The sequence below is a fragment of the Sus scrofa genome, chromosome 1 (assembly GCF_054392235.1).
Source record: "Sus scrofa isolate SSC_HxYL_T2T_F1_AM1 chromosome 1, Sscrofa_HxYL_maternal_Yorkshire_Landrace_v2.0, whole genome shotgun sequence".
NCBI classification, from domain to species: Eukaryota; Metazoa; Chordata; class Mammalia; order Artiodactyla; family Suidae; genus Sus; species Sus scrofa.
In genome coordinates, this window is record NC_139383.1 from 167,586,327 (window position 1) to 167,597,806 (window position 11,480).

Sequence of the window (11,480 nt, forward strand, 5' to 3'; positions counted from 1 at the left end):
GCTCACATCTGGCATTGCTGTGGCTCTGGCGTAGGCTGGCAGCAACAGCTCTGATTAGACCTGTAGCCTAAGAACCTCCATATGCCACAGGCGCAGCCCTAAAAAGACAAAAGACAAAAAAAAGAAAAGGCAAAAGTTGCAAGAATTTACCACCAGTAGACTCACACTACAAGAAATATAAAAGGAAGCACTTAAAGTGGTAGAAAAATAATATAAGATGGAAATATGATAAACATTAAAAATAGAAACTTAAATAACTATATAAGGTATCTTTGTTTATGTCTCTTTATATTGCTTAAAAAAACTATAATAACACTGACTATAGTGAGACAGTTGAGGACTAAGAGGAATATGTCTGACACTGCAGTGGTCCCTTGGGTATCTCTTGGTCCACAGTATCTACTTATAACTCTCAATTGTCATTTATAGCAACAATGACCAGTGTCAGTGCTTAGTTTTCAATAGTAGCAATATATAAGGACTGATGCCTGATTTAATACACATGAACCAAACATAAGGAGGCTTATTTAACTGGCACTGAGAAATAATCCCCAAACTAAAATACTTAACTAACAGACTAAATAAGTAGTATCACAGAAATTATCAGAATTACTTGAGTATAAAACTTACATGTGAGCAGAAATACAAAACTGGTTTTACTTCTGTATAAAAATGTAAGAACGCTAAAAAAATTTGTTTTCCTTTTTATGGCATCTCCTGTGGCATATGAAAGTTCCCAGGCCAGGGTTTGAATCAGGGTAGAAACCTCAGGCCTGCACCACAGCCACAGCAATCCTGGATCTGAACCTCATCTGTGAACCATGTTGCATCTCGAGGAAATGCAAGATCCTTAGCCCACTGAGTGAGGCCAGGTATCAAATCCATGTCCTCATGGAGGCTAGGCTGTGTCCTTAACTGCTGAGCCACAATGGGAACTCCCTAAATGTAAGAACCCTTGAATTCATTGTTTTGGGATATCTTCCAAAAATTTTGCCTAGTTGATATATTGTTGCTATAATCTTATATTAAAATGTGATGATGGTAATGGTTTGAATAATTTAATATATCATTAATAAATTTTATAGTGATATCAGTAGAATATAATATAATATTTATACTGTGACAATCAGACAGTAGTCTCAAGAAATGAGCACACATATCTAAAGCACAGATCCTAAAGTTTTCTGAAGAAATGTTTTGTACTACAGCAGGAACATCTAACTTAGCATATGAACCCAATGATATAGATTTGTCCAAGGACGCTTGCTGTGAAAAGTAATTGAAGATATTGTCAGTTCTCTCACTTTCTCAAGACCTGTAATTTCAGACTAACCTCCAATATTTTCACAGGTGCTGATTCATTCTTTATTTCATTCATTTAATGTGAGAATTTGACAAAAACATTTTTTCCTATACTGATCTACTGTTTATTTGAATCAGTCACTTCATTTGTATATATGCAAAAGAAAATATTCATTTTTGTGTTATCACATGCTAAATATTATTGAATAGAAAATAGCATAATTAATATGAAGATTTTTTTTATACATTATACTTCAAGAATTGAATCAACTGAGTTCAAATTCTGGCTCCACCACTCACTTGAGGCAAAGGTACAAATTATTTGAATCAAGTTTGCACTCATCAATACATGCTTGATTTTTCTGAAATCAAACCACTATGTTTTATAAAAGTTTATCACCACCAAAAAAATCCAGCAATGTTTATCTTTCCATTTTAGCATATAAGGACAAGAGATGTAGAAGATCAGCTTTTACCTAGTCAATTGAATTAATTATTTTGGATTAGTAAGGATAGAATTTTATTATAATTTTAATTACCCTAAGCTCCACTTGACTCTCCATTTGACTATTTGGGAGACAAATACTTAAGTACAAGTTTGATAAATTATATATGATAAGACATTTATATGAAAAGTAATGGAAATTTGAATAAAAGAGCAAAATCTGCTTGGGGGATTCATGACATAATTTAGACAGGAAGTATTAATTAGTCTGTCCTTGTTTACATTTATCCCCAGAGCTAGAATAATGTCATTACAAATTACATGCTTAGTGTGTAGAATGGATGATTTTCTTTACTCCTTGTTATATCTTACCTGATTTACTGCAATAGCTTTTCCCCATCTTACTCCCTTTTATTATTATAATGTCCTTAAAGGAACTATATTTTTTTCCAAACTGAAATGAGGTTATATTACTTCTCTAATTACATGTCACTGGCTTCTGATTAAACTTGGACAGAACTACAGTTTTTCTTGGTCCATAGACCTTTCATGATGGGAACTCACCTCCTCAGTTCTCCAATCTCAACTTGCAACTGGATGTATACTACTCAGTGGATAGCAAATATATTAGTGTATCAGTATATATTACAAACTACTTTCTGAAGGAGGCTGTTACCATCTGGGTAGCCTACACATAACATCTACAGGAAACAATACACATTTATTGACTATGTCTAAAAATAAGGAACTAAACCATCGGAACAAAGTTTCAGATCTTAAACCATATTCCTATACTGTCATTACTTGCTTTTTGAAGAATTAACAATAAAAAATTTGCAATGATTCCTGTAAAGGGCCAAATGTTGCTTGGGACATCAGGTTTCATCTTGGAAATGTAGAACTGGAAAGAGAACCATTAAATAAAAGAGAATGAAAAGATATATTTTCTATCCACTGAACATAATAATTTTGGCAGCAATTCTAATATGCAAAATATCCAATACTATTTCTACTTATACATATGTGATTTATACTTGGGTGCATTCCAACATATATTTAAACTGAAGGAGTTATTTAACTCAAGGTAAAGAACGAGATATCAACAACAAAATTTATTGATGCAACTTAAACCCATTCTATAATGAGAATAGACTCTTACTTTCTAAAAGGTACCAGAGAGAAGAGGAAAAAGAGACAGATAGGCAGAATGCTAAATTAACATGCATCACAACTCTGTGTAAACTCTTTTTCCTCCTCACTAGGGAAGTAGGGAGACACTTCAGCATGTGGCTAGAGAGACATCTTGTCCAGCTTCTAAAATTATTCTCTAGGTTTCTGGGTAGATGTTCGCTAGTTCCCTTCTGCAACTCCATGTGATTCTGCCCAGGGATGGCTTCAGTCCTCCACTGGAATTTGATACTGCACTCAGGGCATCTGTTAAGTCTTTTCCACTCACACAAATCTATGTATATTTTATATCTATATATTATATAGACATACACACACATATATACATATAATATAAGCATGTGTAATTATGCATGTGTAGGTATAACCATTAAATATTGCATATGTAAATAATTTTATTGCAACAGAGTGTACATGTAACACAATTTATTTTTGTTTTAGTTCTCTGGTTTCAGAACAGAAATTATCATGCTCCAGTTTTATAACAGTCATAACCCAAGGATGGAGTGGTATGGTGTAACAATGGACAAATTTTATCATTTTTAAAACTTTTTTTCCAGAAAATTTCTAACACATACAAAAGTGAAATAATCATGTATTGACCCTATGTACTCATCACCTAGATTCAACAATTGTTTAGGTCATGGCCAAACTTACTTCATATCTGTCCCTATTCACTTCTTCCCTAACTAAATACTATAAGTCTCAGAAATCAGCAGGTGTAAATTTGAAAAGAAAATAACTCTTTTAAAAAAATTAATAGCATTATCACAGCATGGTGTTTTAACTATTGTATCTCAGAAAATGAAGGTGAAGTTTCTAGAGAGTAAAATGTGTCATTTAATATTAGCAAATATCATGAAAATTGTTGAAAAGAATCAGGAGCAAATATTTGCTTTGAAGTAATATAGATATTAATAATCTATGACTATAGAAGTTAAACACATTTAAGAAGGTTAAAGGATTTACAATTTAAAAGAAATGAAATTTTCCTGAAAAATGTACTGTTTGCTTTATACTTTGAAGTACTACTCTATGCTATGTGGACATGTTAGATACTGAAAGAGAAGATTTTTTAAATAGAGTAAAAATATGTATTACAAGCGCTTATTTAATTTAGTTCTTAAAAAGTTACTGTAACATTTTTTTTTCTATTTTCTTTTTTTTTCCTTTTCTTTCTAGGGCTGCCTCTGTGGCATATGGAATTTCCCAGGCTAGGGGTAAAATAGTTGCTGCAGCTGCTGGTCTATACCACAGCTACAGCAACGCGGGATCTGAGCTGCCCATCTGCAACCTACACAACTCAAGGCGATGCCAGATCCTTAACCCATTGAGTGAGGTCAGGGATTGAACCTGCATCCTCAGGGATACTAGTCAGGTTTATTACCACTGAGCCACAACAGGAACTCCCTGTAACGCATTTTAAATATAGAGTTCAAAAACACTATTTATAGTGTAAATGAATAATATAATCAGTGAAAATTAAAACAATCAAAAAGAGGATGGATTATACAGAAGGTATGAAAAAAGTGTTGTATTTTAAAATGTGTGATTGTCAAATGAATATTCTGGCATGATTTCTAGTATTCTTTTCTTTTTTTTCAGAAACATGTGAAAGCTAATTGTTGGATACCATTTTAAATTCTTTCTAGCTTTTTTTTGTTACTGTGTGTTTTGATATAATTGCCTAAGCATTCTTTTATTGCTATAAGACTATTAACTGAAAGTGTTCCAATAATTTGAAACAATAAATAGGGGGAGAAAACTCTACAGCTTCTTTAATAGTATCAATTTTCACTGAAAAAGAATCCATACCAATAAAATATGTATTGTGCTTTTACCGTATGAAACAGAGTTAAACTTTGCATGAGACAATGATGAAAAAGATAAATTTTTCAACTTAAACACCTTTGCAATATTGTACAATCAGCAAACGTCTAAAGAGAATTCAACATCTGTATATGATGTGATATAGACTTTTATTTTTACCTCCCACTTGTGAAGTAAGATCCTGTAACTCAAAAGCCAAGGCTCTATAAAACTAAGCTAGCAATAATAAAGTCACCATAAGTCCCTCCAAATTTATACTCACGTTTTACATGTTACCTTTTATTTAATTCTGCTCTGTACATAGTTGAGGTCTAGGTATGAAGCAAACCATAAAAATGGAAATATTTTCAAAAGGCACAAAGGCTGAAAACATTTTTTAAAAATCTAAGTCATCAGGACTCTAAAGGGATCAAACATAATCCACTTCAAAATACAGTAAATTCTTCCTAAAATTGAAGTTTAGTTTTAATTCCTGTGATATTTAAACATGTATATTCAATAAAACTATCAACTAGAAAGAGAAAAATGTGGTTTTATTAGACCAGGAGAAGCCTATGAAATTGAATTTAAATGTGCATAGACAAAATCTGAGAACAAGCCCGAAGATGTGTAAGCAACAGTAATTCTTGTGATGTTGAACTTAAGTTTCCAAATCAATGTTCACAATTTACATTTCAAAATATCTTTTTTCTTCATTGCCACCAGAAATCAGAACAAAGACTAAAGAAGAATACTTAGGAATTAAAAAAATTATTTATGTTATTGTTTACATTATTCCAATCATTCCATGTTGTATCAGCATGCATTTTATGATGGATTTGGGAAAAACATACAAGATTATTGATTCGAATATTTCATTGCCAGCATAAGGACATGTGTTCTCACATGTGATGCTGCTATTGTAGAAAAACTAGAAATTTTTCCATAATTTGAGAGGAAAAAATGTAAGGGACATAGAAGCTTTCTGAAATTAAGGGGTATTGCTAGGTTCCATTTTACACTTTTGCTTTGAACTGAAATTTGTATACTCTGGAACTTGACATGGCATGTCTAATTTCCTGTTTTCTAATTTTCTCTCTTATCTCTTGTCATAGATTCTCTTGGTCTTCTATACATTTACATCACAACTACTGTGTATGTATTTTTTCAAACATCTTAGTGTCCATTAATACAGTGTCTTGATTACTTTTTTATATCAGTGTTAGAACATCTATTTCAGATTATGAGAAATTCTCTAAGAATATGTAACTTTGTTTTTATAGTACAATTTAAAACCATAAAGTTTAAATGCCTTTTTTTTTTTTGATGGTGATGCCGCATAAGTAAATGGCAGAAATAGAAAAAGTTAATATATAAGATAATGTAGATTTGGTGAATTTATGATTAAGATATGTATGCCTATTTGATGCCTCTATATACAGGTTGGATGCAAATGTTTGTTGAATCATATAGGAATAATAGTATACAAGGTCACTTTCATTTTTTACTTTAAGAATGTTGATAAATATTTGTCTTTGATTTCAATCTAGTAATAAACTTTGGTCTTGCCTTATTTATTTTCCATTAATTTTTTTATATGAGTGCAAGTCATTAAATCAAAATCATTGCAAAGGCAAACTAATATTGTGCTTAACAATGAATTATTATATCTTGCATTTCAATCCCTCTCTAGGCAAAGATATTTTATATTTTTTACTTCTATTAAAATAGTTGTCTAAACCTTTAACTTATTAAATGTCGAATATTTTGAAGTTTTACACATTTATTCCTTCATAGGGATGTCTAAATAATAAAGCATTAGCTCATAGAATCAACTTTACTGAAACATATTTTTTCAAAATTGGAAGAATTCACGTTGAAGTATTCCTTGATGGATATGTGATAGTTTGTGATATTTTACTAACTAGTAAGTTTATTTTCACATTTTTTGGCAAGAAAACAAGCAAAGATGGTAAATGAATTCAGGCAGTACAGGCCATAGGGAAATAAAAACCAGATAAAGTGTATGATTTGGGTCTTCACACATGTAAGCGATACAGTGTATATTCCAAGACATGTGGCTCTCATGTGCCCTGCTTATACTGATGTCAGTGTCTAAGGGCAGGATGTGGTAAAAGATCACTCCCACTCTCCAGTTGCATTGTGTATGCTTATTGAAGATAAAATGATGGAAAATGCCAGCAAAGGGGTCTCCCAGTGATGCACCATCTTCATCTCTGTTGCACCATGGCAGCCAGTCAAGTAAATAGGAGAAAACAGGACATATGTTGAGTCAAGTCAGAATACTCTGAAAAATTAGAGGTATATTTTAATGTTTCCCTTTCTGAACAACACAAATTTATATTTATATACATGAACATTTTGAATTAAAAAAAATTTTTTTAATCAAAGCAGAGTTGATCCACAATGCTGTGCCACTTTGGGTTATCCATATAGACACACACACACACACACACACACACACACACACACACACACACACTCTTTTTCTTATATTGTTTTCCATCATGGTCTGTCCTAAGAAATTGGATATAGTACTATGCAGTAGAACATTGAAGTCGTTTTTGTGATTCACATTTTGGGACTCTGATGAAAGTATACACTCTCCCTGCTAGGGGAAGATGTGGAGGAATGCTGTAACATGTGATAGAAAAAACTTTCTTGATGAAGTCATCTTTCTTTTGTAGAAAATCAGCCACTGTTAGTCCAGGAATGATATGTTTCTTGAAGAGGCCTAAATGCCAATGGTCTTCTGAGTAAGCCAAGTAATATCCTTCACAGGAGGGTTCTCAAGTTTCATAAAAAATAGTTTTAGTAATTGGGAGACGATTGAATAAGAATATGCAGGTTATAGAGCAGGGAAATGACAGAGACAATTGAACCAGAATAAGCAGTAAACTTGGAGTGATTACCGTTAGATAACCTATAAAAATGGTTTATTATGTTACCAAGCAATTTGTTGGAACCCTGGATACTCTACCTTCTTTGAGATTGATGTTTATATAATCATGTTAAATATCACTAAGGAAATTTTCAGTGTAGAGACCCATTACCTTTATCAAAATTTTTTGTTCATCGATTCTTTCTTAAAGTCTTTTGTCATCCCATGAAATATACCTCTTGAGAATAAACTTTGGGATATAATGTCATTTACTAAATTTACATACGAATCAAATAGGGAAACATTTAAATAGATTCATGTTTTTTTCTTATTGCTGATTATTCCTCTTTTGGGGGGATCATGTTTTAAGTTCATGGAGATAGCATCTTACCTCCATAAGTATATTTTTACAATTATTTTGAATAGTTTCTCCCAGATCTTGCCTTGTTTCTGTTTCTTATGAGTTTTCTGCTTTCTTTTTTGTTACTTTTCTTCATTTCAGAGTTTTTTCCTCAGGTATTCAGTGCTCCATGTGTGTCTACTCTTATTTAAAGGACAACATGGCAATTTGATTGGAAGTCTTATGTGTAGACAAGGGTGGACCTTTGGCTGTGTTATTAGGCAATAAAGAAAAGTCTTTTCAGGAGTCTTTCAGTTTTTCCTGAGAGGCATCCTCCAATTTGCCTGAGAGGATAGAGCAGGCATAAGAGGATAAAGCAGGCTTGCCAGCATGACAGAAGTAAGTGCGATAAAGAATCTGAGACTTGTCCATATTTCTGTATATGAGATTCAATTGATCCTCAATGCACAGCCCGGAACCCCAATCCTTCTTTCTATCATGTCTAATAATTACTCCAAAGGCTCTCTTTTTAAGCTTACTTTGAGGGAGTACCCACTCTGGGACAGTGTGTTAAGGATCCAGCATTGTCCCTGAGGTTGAGTGGGTTTGATCCTTGTCCAGGAAATTCCCTATGCCTCCTTGGGCGCAGCCAAAAAAAATTATTCTCTTGAGAATAAATCTTGTAATTAATAATTACAGCTTCATGCTTGGTGGTAAGTCAAGGGTGAGCAAAGTTTATTGACATCACATGGAGAGGTTGGGAAAGGAAACTGGAAAAGGAGCCTAATGGCTCTTTCAAAAAATTTTTGTTTCTTTCCTGTTAATTATCCCTCTCAATTTTTAGTGTAATATTATCAGTTGAAAACAAAAACAATAACAAACAAGCAACTATAAATGCTGATTGAAAAACTCAAAATATCATAAGATCTCAAGTTATTTTTAAAAAATATTATCTCATCAGACTAAAATAATTAGTTGGATATTATTCAGAATCATTTATTTCGATCAAGTTCTTAAATGAAAAAGCATTATTATATTTTAGTTATCTTTGTTATCTCATATATTTTATTCCAAATAGTTCATTACAAGAGAAGGGTGTGTCTGGAACCGCCTTAGTCATATGTGGACTGCCAATGATATCAGGAAGAAATGACAAGCATTCTTTTACTCTTCTGTTATAGGAATATTTTTCTTTTACTCCATGAAAAATAAAAGAATTTTTATATGAAGCTTTTATCACTTTGTTCGTTTTGTCCTACTTTTAGCAGAGTTACTTCGTAGACATAAAAGCTCTCTTTTTCTTGAAAATCTGCTATACGAGAAGATTCAATAGAATATTCATTTTTGAAGTGATCCCATAATTGTTTGAAGTCTCTTTCTCGACTATTCAGTTTGGGACTCCAGCTGTACAAGAGCACACCCAAGATATTAGTTTTGATGTTTTCCCTCAAATGAACAAAAATCTTTTCACTCAATTCTTGTTAAAAAATCCATAATATTACCACATAATACCTGTAATAAAAATAGCTATTCATAAAACACTCATCTATTCAAAAGCTCAAATGTTTTAGCACTATACTCTGCCCATGCTATGTGTCAGTGGGCTACACCATGAATCATTTGATGTGTAGGTAGCCAGGTTCCTGACAGAATTGGCTGGTATTAGAAAATCCAAGCAGATTCCCAAACCACATCATGTAGCCAAGAGTTATCCAATCTTCTCATATTGCATTTTGTTTTGTTTTGTTTTTCTCCCAGCAGCTTATGTGCAGCACTGTCTTCTTACTTGTAGAGTCACTCAGTCAACATGTAAGATGCTTTGAGGAAAGACAGGATAGTATCCTAGATCGAGGGTAGACCAACAAGTGAGGATAATTGATTTTAATACATGTTTTGTCTCATTCTCTGAAAATTTGATGATAGCTATGGGCATAAAGGATTCAATGAGTTTAAAAGCAATGACTGTATCATATTTACTTTTAAAGGGTGACTATTTCTTAAAAATAATAATATTCTGGTATATAACACTGCTGAAAAAATATGTATTAAAAGAATAGTGGTCAGACATTTTTCAAATATAGGATATATATAAAAGCTGCAGTTTATAATTATGACACTATTTTCTAGAGTATGTTGCTGTTGAAACTTTGGCTCATAGAAAAATTTTTCTTTATAGCCATATGAATTATAATCACTCTGTCTCAGGAGTACCATATGCCAAGTTGTCTTATTTATTGGTATTTCCCAATTTTATATCAGTTTCTTCATTTGCTTCTGGTGTGATTTAGTTATAGATACCCAGAAAACATAAAAAAAATACACATCTAGAACTAGTTAAGTGTTTTGAAAGTTATTTAGTTTCCTAAGGCTTTAACCAGCCACCATTAAAGTTTAGATACTGAACAACTTAATTTGGGGTAAGGTTATGAGGTTGTTTCCTGTTTTGTTTACTTTTTGTCAAATTCAATTAATTTGGGTATTCCAATTTAATAAAACCTTTTGCAAATGATGGTAAACATTTTGCAAACTGACTATCATCCACACATCATGTGTTCCTTAACAACAACTAAATAAGCACACTCAGTCTCAATTATGTTCACTCAGAAATATTACTGGCCATGATTTTAAGGACCATCTCACTAGGGAATCTGAAGAAACTTCACACAGGCAGCTTGTGGAATAGAATGCCAGCTTTCTCAGTAAGAGTGAAAATAATAATGCCTTCTAAGTCTAGAAGTATAGGTTCTGCCTGTTTACTCCAAGAATCTTAGGTTTTCCAAATAATTTAAGTGAAGCTTAGAAAAAAAACCTGAAAAGGAATTAAGTAGGCTCTTGGATTTAATATCTATCCAATTCAGTTCCAAATTCTTACAGCTTTTTGTATGTCCAGTCCATTAAATATATCCTCATAAACACGTTTCCCTAAAAGACTCCACTCTTAAAGAACAGCTTTGTAGTTAAGAGATACAGTGCTTATTGTTTATTAAATGAAGAAAAGAATGAAGAAATTTTTGTAAACAGACTCAAATAATTCTTTTCTTTCTTCTTCAGGTTCAAAGGGAAAAGCTTTGAAGCACATGAATAATTAGATATCTACTAAATAAATAATTAGATATCACAATGAGATTTTTTTCCAGAAGAAAAATAGATGAGTAATAACGTGGCAGTCTATAGAATTATCTATAATTCTGTATTGTCTCTGATCGTAAAACAGGATATTTTAGAGAGCGCTATATTGTAAGATTTAATATATGCATGTTTCCTTCTGTACACCTAAATCATATATTCCATTCTATGTCCTGCCATGACTAGAAAGAAATTACTAGGATTCTTAAATTAAATGTCCATTAGAAGGAATTTTTGGGAATTTGCAAGAAATATCTTTCTCAAATCTTTTCTTAGAATTAAACAAGATTGTCACAGAGTTTAGATGCTGATATGAAACAAGATTATGTGCCAACACAATTGATGAACTGAAGAACAAGCAAAATGTT